This window comes from Schistocerca americana, chromosome 4 (assembly GCF_021461395.2).
Source record: "Schistocerca americana isolate TAMUIC-IGC-003095 chromosome 4, iqSchAmer2.1, whole genome shotgun sequence".
Classification (NCBI taxonomy): domain Eukaryota; kingdom Metazoa; phylum Arthropoda; class Insecta; order Orthoptera; family Acrididae; genus Schistocerca; species Schistocerca americana.
Window position 1 is genome coordinate 531,544,450 of NC_060122.1, and position 20,307 is coordinate 531,564,756.

The following is a 20,307-nucleotide window of genomic DNA, read 5'->3' on the forward strand; positions in this document are numbered from 1 at the left end:
CTGCACGGCGCCAAACACGCATACGACCATCATTGGCACCAAGACAGAAGCGACTCTCATCGCTGAAGACGACACGTCTCCATTCGTCCCTCCATTCACGCCTGTCGCGACACCACTGGAGGCGGGCTGCACGATGTTGGGGCGTGAGCGGAAGATGGCCTAACGGTGTGCGGGACCGTAGCCCAGCTTCATGGAGACGGTTGCGAATGGTCCTCGCCGATACCCCAGGAGCAACAGTGTCCCTAACTTGCTGGGAAGTGGCGGTGCGGTCCCCTACGGCACTGCATAGGATCCTACGGTCTTGACGTGCATCTGTGCATCGCTGCGGTCCGGTCCCAGGTCGACGGGCACGTGTACCTTCCGCCGACCACTGGCGACAACATCGATGTACTGTGGAGACCTCACGCCCCACGTGTTGAGCAATTCGGCGGTACGTCCACCCGGCCTCCTGCATGCCCACTATATGCCCTCGCTCAAAGTCCGTCAACTGCACATACGGTTCACGTCCACGCTGTCGCGGCATGCTACCAGTCTTAAAGACCGCGATGGAGCTCCGTATGCCACGGCAAACTGGCTGACACTGACGGCGGCGGTGCACAAATGCTGCGCAGCTAGCGCCATTCGACGGCCAACACCTCGGTTCCTGGTGTGTCCGCTGTGCCGTGCGTGTGATCATTGCTTGTACAGCCCTCTCGCAGTGTCCGGAGCAAGTATGGTGGGTCTGACACACCGGTGTCAATGTGTCCTTTTTTCCATTTCCAGGAGTGTATATCCGCACCCACAATTATTTCTACTTTGAAGATGTTACCTACAAACAAATCTAGGACACAGCTATGGGCATCTGCATAGCATCATCATTTCCCAACCTATTCATGGGCCATCTAGAGGAATCCTTCCTGAACATCCAGAATCCCTAACCCCTCACCTGGTTCAGATTCATTGTGACATCTTCATGATCTGTATCGAGGGTGAGCACAACTATCCACATATCTCCAGAATCCCAACACCTTCTCTACCATTCGCTTCACCTAGTCTTACACAACCTAACAAGCTACCTTTCTCGATGTTGGCCTCCACCTCAAAGATGACATCAGTACCTCTGTCCATATCAAACCTAACAACTATCAGCAATACCTCCACTTCGACAGCTGCCACCTATTCCATATCAAGAAGCCCCTTCCAAACAGCCTAGCCACTCATGGCTGTTACATATGTAGTGACAAGCGATCACTCTCAAAATATATCGAGGGTCTCTCTGAGGTCTTCACAGACCATTATTACTCTCCCAACCTTGTACAAAAACAGATCTCTCATGCCTTATCTCTCCAATCACCCAGCACCTCCCAAAGTCCCACCATCTGGCCACAGAGGAGCATTCCCCATGTGATTCAGTACCCCCCAGGACTGGAGCAACTGAATTGCATTCTCCACCAGGGTTTCAACTACCTTTTATCATGCCCTGAAATGAAGATGTCCCACCCATTATCATTCACACACCTGTCACACTGGTGTTCTGGAGCTCACCAAATGTACACAATATCCTCATCCATCCCTAGACAAACCCTGATCCCAACCCCTTGCTCATTATCCCTCTAATAGACCTACACGGAAGACCTGTCCCATACATGCTCCCACAACCACCACCAGTACCACCACCAACACCACCACCTGCTCCAGTCTGGTCGCAAGCATCACCTATCCCATCAAAGGCAAAGCTGCCTGTGAAACCAGTCATGTGATTTACAACCTAAGCTGCAAGCACTGTGCTGCATTCTACATGGGAATGACAACCAACAAGCTGTCTATCTGCATGAATGGCCACTGACTAACTATGGCCAAGAAACAATTAGGCCACCCCGTTGCTGAGCATGCCACCCAACATGATGTTCTTCATTTCAGTGATTGCTTCACAGCCTAGTGCCACTGGATCCTTTCCACCAACACCAACCATTCTGATAAACTGCACAGGTGGGAACTCTCCGTATAATATATTCTACTTCCCGTAACTCTCCTGGACTCAACATTTGTTAGTCATTGTCCTTACCCATCTAGCCCCTACCATGTTCCAATTTCAATAATACACAGCCCTGTATTCCACCAACTCACCCTCAATCTTTTTACTTCTCTCCTTTCCTGAAACCCCCCTGCCCGCTTGCCTTAACCTCCTGACTGCAAGTACCTGCCAGCTGCCCTATCCTCTCTTGCTCTCTCCAGCTCGTCCCTGTATGCTCCAACAAACCCACCCCTACCCTGCTAACCGCCCCCCCCCCCCCCACCCCTCTCCATCTAGCCTCTTCCTTCCTCTCACCATCTGGTTGCCTCCCCCATCACACACTGCTGCTCGCAGTTTGGCTTCAACAGGCAGAGACTGTAATCGTGTGTATGTGTGTGTGTTTATTTATTTATTTATTTATTGTTCCGTGGGACCAAATTAAGGAGAAGTCTCCATGGTCATGGAACGAGTCAATACATGAAATTATAACACAATATTAGAAACAGATAAAATGAAATATAAAAAAACATATTCAGGTTACAAGTCGTAAGTTTAAATAAAGAAAATCAACAATGTAACACTGGAATTTGCTTAATTTTTTAGCTCTTCCAGGAGCTCCTCGACAGAATAGAAGGAGTGAGCCATGAGGAAACTCTTCAGTTTAGACAAAAGAGTTTGGGCTACTGCTAAGATTTTTGAGTTCTTGTGGTAGCTTATTGAAAATGGATGCAGCAGAATACTGCACTCCTTTCTGCACAAGAGTCAAGGAAGTGCATTCCACATGCAGATTGGATTTCTGCCTAGTATTAACTGAGTGAAAGCTGCTGACTCTTGGGAATAGGCTAATATTGCTACAGCAAACGACATTAAAGAAAATATACACTGTGAGGGAAATGTCAGAATTCCCACACTATTGAATAGGGGTCGACAAGAGGTTCTCGAACTTACACCACATATAGCTCGAACAGCCCATTTTTGAGCCAAAAATACCCTTTTTGAATCAGAAGAATTACCCCAAAAAATAATACCATACGACATAAGCGTATGAAAATATGCGAAGTAGACTACTTTTCCTGTTGAAGTGTCACTTATTTCAGATACTGTTCTAATGGTAAATAAAGCAGCATTTAGTTTCTGAACAAGATCCTGGAGATGGGCTTTCCACAACAGCTTACTATCTATCCGAATGCCTAGGAACTTGAACTGTTCCATCTTGCTTATAATATGCCCATTCTGTCTGATCAAAATATCGGTTCTTGTTGAATTGTGAGTTAGAAACTGTAAAAACTGTGATTTAGCATCAAATTATTTTCCACAAGCTACGAACTTATTTCATGAACTATATTATTTGTTACTGTTTCAATATTACACACAAGATCCTTCACTATCAAGCTGGTGTCATCAGCAAACAGAAATATTTTTGAATCACCTGTAATACTAGAATAAATAAGAAACAGCAGTGGCCCCAGCACCGACCCTTGGGGAGCACCCCACTTAACAGTGCCCCATTGGGACTGAACATCACTACCACTCTCAATATTGCGGAGAATTACCTTCTGCTTTCTGCTCTCAAAGTAATAGGCAAACCAATTGTAAGCTACCCCCCTTACTCCATAATGGCCCAACTTCTGCAGTAATACTTTGTGGTCAACACAGTCAAAAGCCTTCGTTAAATCAAAGAAAACACCTAGCGTTTGCAACCTTTTATTTAATCCATCCAAAACCTCACAGAGAAAAGAGAATATAGCATTTTCAGTTGTTAAACCATTTCTAAAACCAAACTGAACATTTGACAGCAAATTATGCGAATTTAAATGCTCCAGTAACCTTGTATATACAACCTTCTCAATAACTTTAGCAAACACCGATGGCATAGAAATAGGTCTATAATTGTCAATATTATCCCTGTCTCCCTTTTTATAAAGTGGCTTCACTACCGAGTACTTTAATCAGTCAGGAAACCGACAACTCCTAAAGGAAAAGTTACAGATATGGCTAAGTACTAGGCTAACATACATAGAACAATACTTCAGTATTCTGCTAGATACCCCGTCATATTCATGAGAGTTCTTGGTCTTTAGTGATTTAATTATTAACTCAATCTCCCTCTTGTCAGTATCATGGAGGAGCATTTGAGGTAACAGTCTCGGAACACTTTTTTCTAAGATTACTATATGATTCCCTGTTAGGACTAGGTTTCTATTTAGTTCACCTGCTATATTCAGAAAGTGATTATTAAATACTGTACATATATGCGACTTATCAGTAACACGGACATTCCTACTACGCACTGATTCTATATCCTCGACCTGTCTCTGCAGACCAGCCACTTCCTTTACGACTGACTATATGGTTTTAATTTTATCCTGAGACTTAGCTATTCTATCTGCATACCACATACTTTTTGCCTTCCTAATAACATTTTTAAGCACCTTACAATACTGTATGAAATGGGCTGCTGCATTTAGATTCTGACTGTTTCTAACGTTTTGATATAATTGCCACTTTGTTCTACAAGATATTCTTAACCCTCTAGTCAGCCACCCAGGCTGCCTGTTTGTGCTAGTATCCTGTTTTGAATGTTCTAATGGAAAGCAACTTTCAAAGAGCACGAGAAAAGTCTTGAGAAAAGCATTATATTTATCGTCTACTGTATCAGCGCTATAAACATCTTGCCACTCTTGTTCCTTGATAAGGTTTACAAAGGTCTCTACAGCAACTGGATCAGCTTTCCTAAACAGCTGATGACTATATTTAACACGTGTTGCAGCACAAAAATCTTGTAGAGTTAAAATTTGTGCATCATGATCTGAAAGGCCATTCACCTTTTTGCTAACAGAATGCCCTTCTAGTAATGAGGAATGAACAAAAATGTTGTCTATGGTTGTTCTACTGTTCCCTTGCACTCTCGTTGGAAAGAATATGGTTTACATAAGATTATATGAACTAAGGAGGTCTACCAGCATCCTCTTCCTTGCACAATCACTTATACAATTAATATTGAAGTCACCACATATAACTAACTTTTTGTATTTCCTATAAAGTGAACCAAGAACCTCCTCTAGCGTTAGCAAAAATGTTGTGAAATCGGAGTCTGGGGATCTATAAATAACAACAGTTAGATGTTTAGCTCCATTAAATTTAACCACACCTGCACAACATTCAAACACCTTTTCAGTGCAGTACTTTGAAACATCAATTGACTCAAATGGGACGCCGTTTTTCACATACATGGCTACTCCCCTACACCACAAAGAGCTCCTCGAAAAGCTGCCAGCCAACCTGTATCCTGATAAAGGAAGCCTCTGAATTATCTCCTTATTTAAGAAGTGTTCAGATATACCAATAATTTCAGAGTCAACATCTATAAGCAATTCACTAACTTTATCTCTAATACCTTGTATATTTTGATGAAATATACTAATTCCCTCATTACTCGGATACCTAAGCTTTGTCAAAAGTGATTCCTTTGTTAGAGAGACTTCCCTTAAGCAGGAATACCTATCAGTGTGTGTGTGAGTATGTGTGTGTGTGTGTGTGTGTGTGTTTTGTATTTTTTATGAAGGGCCTGTTGGTTGAGGGCTCACTTTCTGACAGACTTTTTGTTGTGCCTATCTGCGACTTGGCACCTCTGCTATATGGTAGTAGCAATTGTCTGTTTCATAATATTGTTGAGACTGATATGAGTAATGGAGGTTTCTGTGAGTTGAAAGGTATTAGGAATACAAAGTATTTTAGAAGCCAATGTTTGAACAACATTGTATATTTTTACACAAAGTATCCTATTTTTATCTATATGAATTTATACATAAATGGTGATAAGAAAAGTATGATGTTAACAGTAAAGTGATATTCATGAATGGCACAGGAATAATGATTTAATGATCTAGTTAATTAGTGAGGTTGATAATGGATGTATTTGTGTCCGCCTTCAGAAGTAGAGGTCTGATATCACTTAGTATATAACAAATACCAACACTTCAAATTTTGAAGCATACATCAATTGAATGAGAAAGTACTGTAACAACACTATTGACAATGAGGGTAACTATTTAACCACAGTAAATGCCCCATGGAAGAGTTAAGTGGCCATTGCTTCCAAAAGACTCCACTATGTTGATCCACAACCACCTACATATACTTGATGAAAGAAATTTCTGACTTTTGGTTCATTGAGGCGTTGAGAGAACTAAAAAGCAATAGATGAAAATTTGTCCTGGACTGAGATCCGTACTCAGATTTCCTGCTTTAACCACTTTGGCTATCTCAGTATGGCCCTGTCCAACCCAAATCTCCATATGCCATGCACTATGCAGTAGTGTGGACAAGGAACACTGCTCTGTAGTGAGCAGCATATGGAGATTTGGGTTGGAGAGTGAACCTGCTCAAATAGCTGAAGCAGTTAAGGTGACTACTCACATAAAGTGGGAAATCTGGGTTTGAATCCCAGTCTGGCACAAATTTTCATCTGTCACTGTTGAGTTCTCTCAGTGCCCTAATGCAGGAAAAATCAGAAATTTCCTTCTACCTGGGCTGATAAAATTAACTTAAATGGTTCATGTATCAATGAACAGTGGGTGAAGGGCTCTTAAACAAACCTATGAGTTCCTCTTGGATACTCACCAGTTACCAACCACTGGAGAAAAAACATTTCACGTGGTGGGGTCTCAACCTACATTAAAAGCAACTTCAATTCTCAGACCTTAGCAGAATGTGCCTTGAAGGCATATTTGAAATAGCTGGTATGGTAACGCACACATAAAAATTGTAATGATCTCAGTTTATTGAACTACAGGCCCTAATCAGTTAGTATTTATAGAAAACATTAATACTTTAATATTGTAGTTCTTCTAATATAAACACTTTAAAATTATAATTGTGGGTGAAATTGACATAGATATAAGGGCAAAGAGAAAAAAATGTGATTCATTATTCATATGGTTAATTCTCCAAGTAAGTGAACTGTATCATATACCCATTAAAGGAAATGGACTGGTCTCATATAATGGATAATAATGAAACAATTGATAAATGCTTTGCTATTTTCTGAAAGAGATTAAGCACATATTAGAAATGATATGCCCCACTGTAATCAGAAGATGTTGTAGTAACATTACACATTAAGCAAGCAGAATCATACCAATAAGTGGTATTCTCCACAACTTAACAAATTCAGGATACTACCACTAATTCTCAAAGATAAGTGTCATAAAAGTGACTGGGAAAAGGGAAGTTACATAAATATGAGAAAACTTCACAGACAAAAAATAAATAATGCAAAGTGCAGTGTGAATGATGAATTTATTCTAAATTACAAAAATAAATGTAAAGCAGCCTGGTATGTCATTAAAAGAAAAATTAATATTGTCAATAAAGAAAACAGTATCCCTATTGGCCTGAAAGTGGTGAGACAATTCATGGCTCTTGCATCCCCATTGGTGTATGACCATTGCACTAAAATGAAATCAACGTGCTGTCTCATCCTCTGTACTCTCTTTTCAAAGTTGAAAACCACATTGAAAGAACAAAGATTTGCAATGATAGACAACATAAAAGAAAAATCGCAGATGCGATCTTGCAAGAGGCACACCAAGACTGCTTCCAGAAGTGGATACAGTGTTGGGAGCATTGTATCAACTGTGGAGGAGAGTATTTTGTATGAGAACATGAACAATAAGTAAAAGGTAAGCACAGGAAAATTTTGAGGACAGAGTTTGGGAATTTTTAGAACTGACCTCGTATGTAATTACTTAACTCCATTGCAAACTTTGATGGAACTGATTATATAAAAAAATATGGAAAGGCACATAAAACATTTTATTCTATTCTGTAGCAACAACTGATATTTTTATCATGCATTACTACCATCAATCACACCAAGTACTGTTTATGTCATACACACAGTACCCTACTTTTTTTAATTCTATCACTGAATGTTTAATACAATCAGGATATGTTAATGTTTTCTAATTTTAATTTGCTAAAGCAAGCCAGTTTTGTGTTGATATCATCTTCATATATTCATGTGAACAAAATGAAAGAAAAAAAAATTGTGGGTTTCCAAAAAAATCAGTCAATCTACGTATATAAGGAAATATATAAAATTTACAATTATATTCTGTGCACTACTATTACTTAGCCAAACCTCTGGCTAAGAAAAATTACATTCTAGCATATCTTTAATGAACTGACCAACAATTATAATATCTTCTTTTGACTCACCTTCTTCCAGTCTGCTGTGAATGTCTTCACGTTGCTCTTTCCTCTCATTGAACCTCAGCAGAACCAGAATTGTACGTGATACTGCAAGCCTGCTAACTAGTGGCCTCTATTTGAAACAAAAATAAATGATCAAACACTTGTGCAACTAACTGGATACCTAAACATTAAGTAAATACTGAGTTATGACAAGGTTTATTTTAAATTATACCCCCCCCCCCCCCCCCCCCCCCCCCCCCCCCCCCCCCCCCCCCCGCCCTGAACCATGGACCTTGCCATTGGTGGGGAGGCTTGCGTGCCTCAACAATACAGATAGCCGTACCGTAGGTGCAACCACAATGGAGGGGTATCTGTTGAGAGGCCAGACAAACGTGTGGTTCCTGAAGAGGGGCAGCAGCCTTTTCAGTAGTTGCAGGGGCAACAGTCTGGATGATTGACCGATCTGGCCTTAACACTAATTAAAACGGCCTTGCTGTTCTGGTACTGCGAACAGCTGAAAGCAAGGGGAAACTACAGCCATAATTTTTCCCGAGGGCATGCAGCTTTACTGTATGGTTAAATGATGATCGCGTCCTCTTGTGTAAAATATTCCGGAGATAAAATAGTCCCCCATTTGGATCTCTGGGCAGGGACTACTCAAGAGGACGTTGTTATCAGGAGAAAGAAAATTGGCATTCTACGGATCAGAGCGTGAAATGTCAGATCCCTTAATCGGGCAGGTAGCTTAGAAAATTTAAAAAGGGAAATGGATAGGTTAAAGTTAGATATAGTGGGAATTAGTGAAGTTCAGTGGCAGGAGGAACAAGATTTCTGGTCAGGTGAATACAGGGTTATAAATACAAAATCAAATAGGGGTAACGCAGAGTAGGTTTAATAATGAATAAAAAAATAGGAGTGTGGGTCAAGCTACTACATACAGCATAGTGGACGCATTATTGTGGACAAGATAGACACAAAGCCCATGCCTACTACGGTAGTTCAAGTTTATATGCCAACTGGCTCTGCAGATGATGAAGAAATTGATGAAATATATGATGAGATAAAAGAAATTATTCAGGTAGTGAAGGGAGACGAAAATTTAATAGTCATGGGTGACTGGAATTTGACAGTTGGAAAAGGGAGAGAAGGAAACATAGTAGGTGAATATGGATTGGGGCTAAGAAATGAAAGAGGATGCCGTCTGGCAGAATTTTGCACAGAGCATAACTTAATCATAGCTAACACTTGATTCAAGAATCATAAAAGAAGGTTGTATACATGGAAGAATCCTGTAAATACTAACAGGTATCAGATAGATCCTATAGTGGTAAGACAGAGATTTAGGAACCAGGTTTTAAACTGTAAGACATTTCCAGGGGCAGATGTGGACTCTGACCTCAATCTATTGTTTATGAACTGTAGATTAAAACTGAAGAAACTGCAAAAAGGTGGGAATTTAAGGAGATGGGACCTGGATAAACTGACTAACTGGAGGTTGTACAGAGTTTCAGGGAGAGCATAAGGGAACAATTGACAGGAATGGGGGAAAGAAATACAGTAGAAGAAGAATGGGTAGCTCTGAGGGATGAAGTAGTGAAGGCAGCAGAGGATCAAGTAGGTAAAAAGACAAGGGCTAGTAGAAATCCTTGGGTAACAGAAGAAATATTGAATTTAATTGATGAAAGGAGAAAGTATAAAAACACACTAAATGAAGCAGGCAAAAAGAAATACAAACGTCTCAAAAATGAGATTGACAGGAAGTGCAAAATGGCTAAGCAAGGATGGCTAGAGGACAAATGTAAGGATGTAGAGGCTCATCTAACTAGGGGTAAGATAGATGCTGCCTACAGGAAAATTAAAGAGACCTTTGGAAAAAAGAGAACGACTTGTATCAATATCAAGAGCTCAGATGGAAACCCAGTTCTAAGCAAAGAAGGAAAAGCAGAAAGGTGGAAGGAGTATATAGAGGGTCTATACAAGGGTGATATACTTGAGGAAAATATTATGGAAGTGGAAGAGGATGTAGATGAAGATGAAATGGGAGATAGGATACTGCATGAAGAGTTTGACAGAGCAATGAAAGTCCTGAGTCGAAATAAGGCCCCGGGAGTAGACAACATTCCATTCGAACTACTGACGGCCTTGGAAGAGCCAGTCCTGACAAAACTCTACCATCTGGTGAGCAAGATGTATGAGACAGGTGAAATACCCTCAGACTTCAAGAAGAATATAATAATTCCAATCCCCAAGAAAGCAGGTGTTGGCTGATGTGAAAATTACCAAACTATCAGTTTAATAAGTCACATCTGCAAAATACTAACATGAATTCTTTCCAGACGAATGGAAAAACTGGTAGAAGTGGACCTCGGGGAAGATCAGTTTGGATTCCGCAGAAATGTTGGAACACGTGAGGCAATACCGATCCTACGACTTATCTTAGAAAATAGATTAAGGAAAGGCAAACCTACGTTTCTAGCATCTGCAGACTTAGAGAAAGCTTTTGACAATGTTGACTGGAATACTCTCTTTCAAATTCTAAAGGTGGCAGGGGTAAAATACAGGGAGCGAAAGGCTATTTACAATTTGTACAGAAACCAGATGGCAGTTATAAGAGTCGAGGGGCATGAAAGGGGAGCAGTGGTTGGGAAGGGAGTGAGACAGGGTTGTAGCCTCTCCCCGATGTTATTCAATCTGTATATTGAGCAAGCAGTAAAGGAAACAAAAGAAAAATTTGGAGTAGGTATCAAAATCCAGGGAGATGAAATAAAAACTTTGAGGTTCGCCGATGACATTGTAATTCTGTCAGAGACAGCAAAGGACTTGGAAGAGCAGTTGAACGGAATGGACAGTGTCTTGAAATGAGGATATAAGATGAACATCAACAAAAGTAAAACGAGGATAATGGAATGTAGTCGAATTAAGTCGAGTGATGTTGAGGGAATTAGATTAGGAAATGAGACACTTAAAGTAGTAAAGGAGTTTTGCTATTTGGGGAGCAAAATAACTGATGATGGGCGAAGTAGAGAGGATATAAAATGTAAACTGGCAATGGCAAGGAAAGCGTTTCTGAAGAAGAGAAATTTGTTAACATCGAGTATAGATTTAAGTGTCAGGAAGTCGTTTCTGAAAGTATTTGTATGGAGTGTAGCCATGTATGGAAGTGAAACATGGACAATAAATAGTTTGGACAAGAAGAGAATAGAAGCTTTCGAAATGTGGTGCTACAGAAGAATGTTGAAGATTAGGTGGGTAGATCACGTAACTAATGAGGAGGTATTGAATAGGATTGGGGAGACGAGAAGTTTGTGGCACAACTTGACAAGAAGAAGGGATCGGTTGGTAGGACATGTCCTGAGGCATCAAGGGATCACAAATTTAGCATTGGAGGGCAGCATGGAGGGTAAAAATCGTAGAGGGAGACCAAGAGAGGAATACACTAAGCAGATTCAGAAGGATGTAGGTTGCAGTAGGTACTGGGAGATGAAGGAGGTTGCACAGGATAGATTAGCATGGAGAGCTGCATCAAACCAGTCTCAGGACTGAAAACCACAACAACAACAACTCCTCTTATAAGGCAAAAATATAGATGGTGGAGAAAGAAGTTGCTTTAGTTTATAAGTGTATGTAAGTGCATTCAATTTGCTCTTATTTTTCTTAGCAGGGCTGTAAAAATCAAATATGCATTTGACTGTCTAGGTCGCGTATATTGCTACAAATAATGTATGTTTGGCTGACATCAGTTAAGTGTTAATGCAGTCTTAAAATTTAAGGAAATAATATGCAGTAGGGGAAGATTTTTTAACATTTTTATATAGTGGAAAAGCTATGGTATAGAATGGCAATTTTTTATTTTTAATATCTGCATAACTAATGCAACTTACATTTGTTTGAACATGCTTACTGTCTTCAGGCTTGGTCTCCCTCTAAAATTTTTAGCACCCCAAAATAGAAAGGATGTGAAAATGGGTTGCACACTCGGATGCCATCCCCCCCCCCCCCCCAATCCCCCATGTAATGGGTTCACCCTCAAGAAAACCTCCCAGAATAGAAGACCTCAAAATTTGCCATCCAGCTCATAGCAGTTTTATAAAATTGGTTTTCCTTTCAGTTGATAGTAACAATATGTGTGATTTTGGTAAAATTCAAACTACAGCAAGTCCATCACAACCTCACCAAATGTCCCAGTTATGTAAATTTCTGGGGCACTTTGGAACACTTCATAACCTGGATAGCTGATCAAATGGTTTTGGGCCATCACGTGCACTTCTGTCAAGAAGAAACTAGGTTATCTTCATTTGATCAACAGAAATGTTGATTATTTTCATTGTTATTGTGAAAAACGCTGAAAAATGTTGAATCAGTTCTTAAGGACCTTCATGTGCTCATGTGAGTCCACTCTTTACCTTTCAAATTCTAACACATACATGACCTGTACAAATACTTTTAAGATCCTAATGCAGACTCTAGGAGATAGACGGAAACTATCCCAAGAAGGTCTGCTAACAAAGGGTCAAGGAATAGCTTTAAATGATGACCTCAGGAATACACTAAAACTGCCAACATATTACTCCCATAGGGATAGTCAGGACAAGATTAGATTAATTACAACATGCACAGAGGCATTTCAACAAGCATGTTTCCTGTGCTCCACACATGAATGAAATGGGAGAAATCCCCAATAACTGGTACACTGGGACATGTCCTCTGCCCTGCATTTCACAACAGTTCATTGAGTACAAGTGTAGATGTAGGACAGGGCCGGCCAGAAATTCTGCACACGTGCAGTGCTCCTGCAGATGTGCAACTTCCGGGTCACAGCATGCATGCCGCAGCCATCAGCGTTCATTTAGTGCATGTTCCTACGCACAGATGTCACTTTATCCACTTGCTGCGATACCCTGTACCGGCGCATTCTGGTGCTCTTTCCACAGCTTGCAATCCAACCATGGGAAGGTATTTCACGTATTAAACATTTAAAATACTGTCACAGTCTACTCATTGAGATGTGTACTTTTATGTTAACAGTTTAACCCAGTAAGACAAGTAATACAGTTAACAACCGTGGGTTTTTATTAAGGCAGCTTGACTGAAGGCACATAAATACGTGTAATGTTTTTCATCTAGTATTTAAGAAAGAGAGCACTTAGGGACTTCCAACGAACCTTATTCATGATTTCAAATAACATTAAACTAATGCAAGGTTTCCCACAACTAATTCTCGGTGCCCTCAGTTACACCCACATAATTTCTGTCTCACTGACCTCTGAACAGAATGATAACCACAGACCTCTCGATGATCACCTGTTATTTCAATACCATTATTGCTATATCTGTCATCAGTTCTGTCTGAAATCTGTATAATAACCGACAATTAGATGACTGTTATGTTTTATCGACTTCAGCTGAGCATAGCCCTTCACACATTTAAAAAAACCCTAAATGTAAATATACATTGGAACAATCGGTTTAATGACCAATTTTCCTGATAATAATGTAACATGGAGCAGAATGAGGCAATAATGCACAGTTAGTAAACAATAATTTTTAATTGTGAAAGGAATAAATCCAAACATGTTTATCACTGTCATGAGAAATGATATAGTTAATATCGGGCACAAAAACACAGCTCATTGACAAACGCAAGCAGTTGCAAAGATTTTCATCACTTATGTTTGATAGAAACCTTGCTTTATTCATTTTCATCACCATCTTTCACAAACATGTGTTGACCCGAGCATGGACATAACTCTCGCGGCTTCTTGGTGCAGGCGTGGAAATTCTTGTTGTGAAAAATTTTCATAGAATTCTTTTGTACTCCGCACTGCAAAGAACTTGTCCTTCAATCTTGTATTGCACTGTAGGTCGATCAGTTCCCTCTGTAGATCATTCGGAGCATCTTCAACTGATGACGAGAACGGTCGAGCAAAGAGGCGAATGACAGGAGACAAACTCGTAACGTCTGCAAATCCTGCTCGAAATTGTTCCTTAATTTTTACGATTATTGACATGTTTTCATGAAATCTAGCATTTTCACGGACCAGTCCAAGAGTCGGGAAATGTGCAGTGTTTTATATCAATAGCTGGCTCTCCCAAAGTGCAAGTTTCCTTTCAAAGGCATTTACTTTTTCCAACATGTCAGAAATTAAATTATTTTCACCTTGCAAACTGATGTTCAGGCTGTTCATCTGAGACGTAATGTCCACGAGAAATGCAAGGTCTGATATCCAACAAGGGTCTTCCAACATAGGTTCACTTTTTCCCTTCTCATGTAAGAATGTTACTATGACCAAACGTAAATCAAAAAATACTTTCAGCATTTTACCTCGGCTGAGCCAGAGTACTTCGGTATAGTAAGGTATGTCACCGTACTCCGTTCCTAATTCCTCCAAGAACCGCCGAAACTGGCAATGCGTAAGCCCATGTATCTTCAGATAGTTTACAGTATGCACAACAATTTGCATGATGTTTGCTAACGTTACTGATTTTGCACAAAGCGTCTCTTGATGCAGAATGCAGTGAATTCCATACAATGTCTCATCTGTGCACCCTAGCTTTTTGCGCATCCGTGCTATGAGTTCTCTCTGATAGCCTTGCATTGATGGCGCTCAATCTGTGGTCACTGAGACTAACCGACTCCAGTCCATACCGACACCATCAATTGCTTGCTCGACAGCTTGGAGTAAGTCCGTACCTGTAGTAGTGCCTTTCAAAGGTACTAAGTCCAAAACGTCCTCTGTTACACAAAGTGTGTTATCGACACCTTGTATGTATATCACAACCTGGGCTGTATCTGTAAGATCTGTTGCTTCATCAAGCGCAACAGAAAAAGCAACAAAGTCTTTAGCCTTATTTATTAGCTACCTGTGCACATTGCCGGCCATAGCATTGATACGTCTTGTCACTGTTTGATTGGATATAATGATTTCTTGAAACCTGCTAATGTTCGTGGGACACACAAGCTCTGCAGCATCAATCAGATACCCTTTCACAAACTCCCCTTTAGAAAAGGGTTTCCCAGATTGCGCAATTCTTAAAGCGATTTTAAAACTTGTTCGCAGTGAAGATTTAGTGTGGTTGTCATTCTGGAAAATTGAAAACAGTACATTGTACAGCATACAGTAAAATAGACATAAATGTAACACAATAAACTAAGAGTTAAGAAGTATCAGCTACTTTGACGTACAGTAAAATCGAGTTGATGTGTCTCATCCATTTTCTTAAGGACATTGAATTTTGCTTGCCATTCTTCACTGTTGAGTACAGTACACTCGTCTTTGTGATATGTATTGTAGTGTCTTTCAATTGAAAACTTACGCTGGTTGCCTATTATTCAGTGGCACAGCAAACACTGAGTTTTCACCAACGGCTACAAAAAAACGACTGAGAACATAGATCTCCCATCCTTTGCTTTTTCACAGTACCTGTCATTCCTCAGTACTTCTCTGTTAAGGTTACGGTCACCAGGGGTAAACGAGACTGGGTATGTTGCGCTCTTGCTTGTACCACATAAACAGGGAAATGGAGCCGGCACCATTCATTTAGGACACATGTCTAATAACAGATGTCGCTGTCGCTTGCTGTCGCACACATGCGCACATGTGCAGCACTTCCGCACGTATGCGCAGTGTGCAGCGTTTGGCCGGCCCTGATGTAGGATAAAGCTGCTTATTTGCCCTTGCGTGAATATTTGGCAGATGTTATGTGACTGATCCATTTCTTCTGTTCAGTGACAAAGCTCAGTAGGTCAGCATTTACTGTGCTATGAGGTTCTTAAAAAGGGACCTCTGAGTTATTTTAGTATAGTACCATACAACATTTCTGACACTGTACAAATACATTCACTCTGGAAGGAACAACTATAGTCAATTAGAACTCTATCTAAAATATTGCTCCACTGGTCTGGGCTGCAGCATGGGTCAAATGGCACTGTTAAGCATCTGGCAAAACTTTTCAGTTATTTAATTAGATTGTGGGTGGTATGTGGTAGTTCCTATCTATTGAAAAACCAAAAATCTTTGCCAAGGCTTGGAACCTACTAGACTGAAATCATGCCCTTTGATCTCTTATTATATGTTTTAGGGTTCAAAATCTTGTCATGTTAAATAAATCAGTATGTAAATAAAATCTGATAAGACAGAAAATAAAACATTCTGTTGCTTAAATGTTTTGCACACTCGCAATTTCTGTTCAGCAGGCACGTGTGAGCCGGAAGAGCATTAACTTTGCAATCAAGGAGTGTCGTTGCCGCAAAATCTTAAAAAATGCTACATGTTTGGAAGTTGTTCTCGCATTCTTCACATGATGCTGTTGTTTCAGAATTACAGGGTTTGCTGTTGACGCTGAATCAGTGCACTCCAAAAGACATTCTAGGCTTAATAATTGAGCTTGATGCAATCAGAAAAAGAAATAATTTTAGAAAATTGTGGTTTCAATCCACAGACCTCAGGGTTATGGGCCCCTAACTGCAAAGATTAAACAGTAAGTGAATCTGTTGGAGGGTGTTAGAGGACCCACTAGCTCAATATATACCGCTTGAAACTACTCATCAACACTGGTAAATTTTACAACAGGGGATTGAATACATCTTTTTACTTTTCTGGCAAAATGTACATTCCATAGTTCTTTGTTACATATACTTCTCTATGTTCAGCCACACAAGTTTGTGAGATACAAGTTTTTAATTTTTTCAGCCTTCATAAATAATCACTGTCTACATGTTCAATGCAAGACACAATTCAAATCAGTTGTGAACTGAAAGGTATACTTCAGATAATAGAGTCACATTGGTGAAGCCTATCATTCTTGTGTTTGAATGCAAAGATTAATGGAGCATGATCTGTGTAGACAGAAACTGTTCTCTCTTCAAGTGGATATTTGAAATATTTTATTGTTGTTAAATCTGAGGATCCAAGGAAAAACTTCTTCAAAAAGAAACCAATAGACTTCCAGATTCTATCCCATTTGTGTTGTAGTGCTGCTCCTGCAACAAAATTATATCATCACAAACATTTCAAGTCCATACTCCAAGCTTTAGAGTTATTAGTGCAACCTGGGCCAGATACTGTTTACAGTTTCCAGTCTGTTCTGTTGCTTGGTGTAGTAAAATCTATGTTCCTTCTGTTATTGTTCTTACTTCCGTTCAAACAGCTTGTTTCTGTACAGCATTTTCTAAATGTTTATGATAAAAGCTAAGCATACTGAGAAATGCATCTTTGCATTACCTGTTACTTGTGACAGCACAGGAATTTAGTGGAATTAGGTTCAGTATTTTTGTATGCAAAATTTTCTATACATAAAAGTTACTTAATGTTAAATGCAAGTTTATGGATTTTAAATAATACACACTTTTACCTTGTATTTTTATACATATGATGTTACGTGGTAGTGCAGATATTTGTCCTGCAATGTCTTATTTGTTTGAGGTACTCCTCAAGCTGGAGTTCACCAATAGATACCTTCACGTCACAGCAGGTATGGCACTCTACACTCCAGATAAACTGCTTCAGGAAACACTCAGAGTAGATAACGTTGAGAAACACCAATGAAGAAAATACTCAAGAATTTGCGTATCTATATTTGCGTAGAAAAGCTCTTAGTTTTTGCTAGTATTAATGAAGCTTCCACACTGAATGCATACCTGTACACCTTCATCTAATAAATGTTCACAGTTACATAAACCAGCTCAAGGTTATTTCAAAACTTTAGAAGAATAATCGACAAATAATATGCTGAAGCTAAAACTGCAACAGTATAATTTTAATGATTTTTGCACTCAGAATCCTCTCATGAGGTGACTATGGAATGAAAATTCAAGTCAAAATTATCTAAGAAGGATTGCACTATGAGTGTTTAATACATTTTTATTGTCGCACACTTTCTCATGTGACAACCAATGTGAGAAAGGAAACTGCATTGAAGAATTTCAAGTTGGAGACTAAAGAAGAATTTTGATATGTAATTTTTAAGAAGAATAAAATATTATTATCATTTCAATTTGGATCTTACTACAAGATTTACTGAAGAATAGCTTCTGTTTTTCGATGGGTGGTCCCTCTTATTCCTAAATTATTTATACTCTGCCAGAACTTTCCTTACTACAAGTAAACAGGTGATTACTTGATGTTGTGTTTAAATATACAGGTTTTAAATAATACACACTTTTGTCTCATATTTTTATACCTCATAGTAGGCAACTCTGAGAACTCCCAATGAAAAATACATTCAAGAATGTATATGACTATATTCATGTAGAAAAGCTGTTAATGATGCCTTCGTAGGGAAAGCATTTTTGTGCATGTTCATCTAATAAATGTTCACTGTCATATAAATCAGCTGAAAATCTTAGACAAATAATCAGTGAATAATATTTTGAAATTAAAACAACATTAAGAATATTTTAACAGTTTTGTCTCTACAACCCATCCGTAATCAAGTTTGGTGCCTCCTGGTGTAATGATGCAGTCCAAAATAAACTTATTTTCTGCACACCAAACATTTACCTTCACAGACTTTCAACCCATCACTATAGTAATTTCAGTGCCTCTAATATTCTTCTTTGGATATTCCTTGCATGGCTAATTTATCTGAACACCAATGATAGTTATCTGCCTGCACCCTTAAATCCCAAATAGTTCTTCCTTTTGCAAAATGCTGATGACTCTTCATTTACATTATACAGTCTCTTGGTTCTAACAGCTGCTGATCTAACACACGTAGAAAGTTAAGATGGATTACTTCTTCTGTGACTCACTACAGCCACTCAATTAGTTGAAAATAATTTCCTACTTCTAACAATCCACCTACACAATTTTTGCACTAATTTGTGCTAATTTAATTTATCACTGCTCCTACTTTCAAGCTTCTCTCTATTCTGTCTCATAAGTGCTCTTCCTTTAATTTGATAGAGCCCTTTCTCAAATCTGAATGGCATTAACAATGGTTCTCCTATAAACAGAGGTTTTATAATTTACTTGGGAGCCATCCCTGGCTCAGAGAGACAAACCATTCAATATGCTACTGAATTCCAATACTACTTGCATACACTTTGTGTATCTCTGGGAACATTATGTTCTACATAAATGGCCGTTCCCTCATCGTGCATTCAGAGGGGTTTCCTTGTGGATAACATTTCAGTTCAGTTGTCTGTGTTATTCGCTAGTCTGTATTACATTTTCCCATACTGATCATTCTCTAAAGAGTCATTCAACCTACAGACCATTATCCAATAAAAACCTCCTGTCGGAAATACTTAAAATAATTTTATTTCACATATTTTACAACACTACTAATCATTGTTAATAAAGCTAGTTATACGAGGTGCAACAATAAAGTAATGAGACTGATGTGAAAAAAACTGTTGCTTGCCGTTTTAGTCAAGTTTAGTGTTGTCTCCTTCAAAGTAGTTTCATTCTGATTGCACACAATTTTTCCAGCGCTTTTGCCATTTATGATAACATTTCTGGAACTCATCATCTGTAATATCCCCCAAGACCCTCGTCGCAGCTTTTTGGACATCTTGTGTTGTTTGAAAATGGTGTCCCTTGACCACCGTTTTGACTCTTGGAAATAGAAAAAAGTCACATGGAGTGATATCTGGTGAATAAGGTGGCTGTGGTAGTACAAAATTTGTTTTGAGGTTAAAAGTTGCTGTACTGACAGAGCAGTATGGGATGGCGAACCATCGTGATGCAGACGCCAATTATCAGCAATGTTGGCACGGACACAAAGAACTCTTTTACGAAGTATTTCTAAAATTTCTTTGTAGTAATATTGGTTAACTGTTTGTCCAGGATGCATCCACATTTTATTAACAATTCCCTTGCAATCAAAGAGCACACAAGCCTGTGTTTCACTTTTTTTGGTCTGGGTGATCCCTTTGAGCACCATTACGAACTTTGGCGTTTTGTCTCTGGATCGTACTGAAAAAACCAACTTTCATCACCAATGATAACACAGCTCAACAATTCTGGATTGATTTCCTTTTACTCTAACAGATCGGCCACTTTTTTCCGTGTTTCTCGCTGTTGTGGCGTGAGATTTTTGGGGACCATTTTTGCACAAATCTTTCTAATACCAAGATCTTCAGTTATTATTAGACAAACCTTTTCTCGATTGAT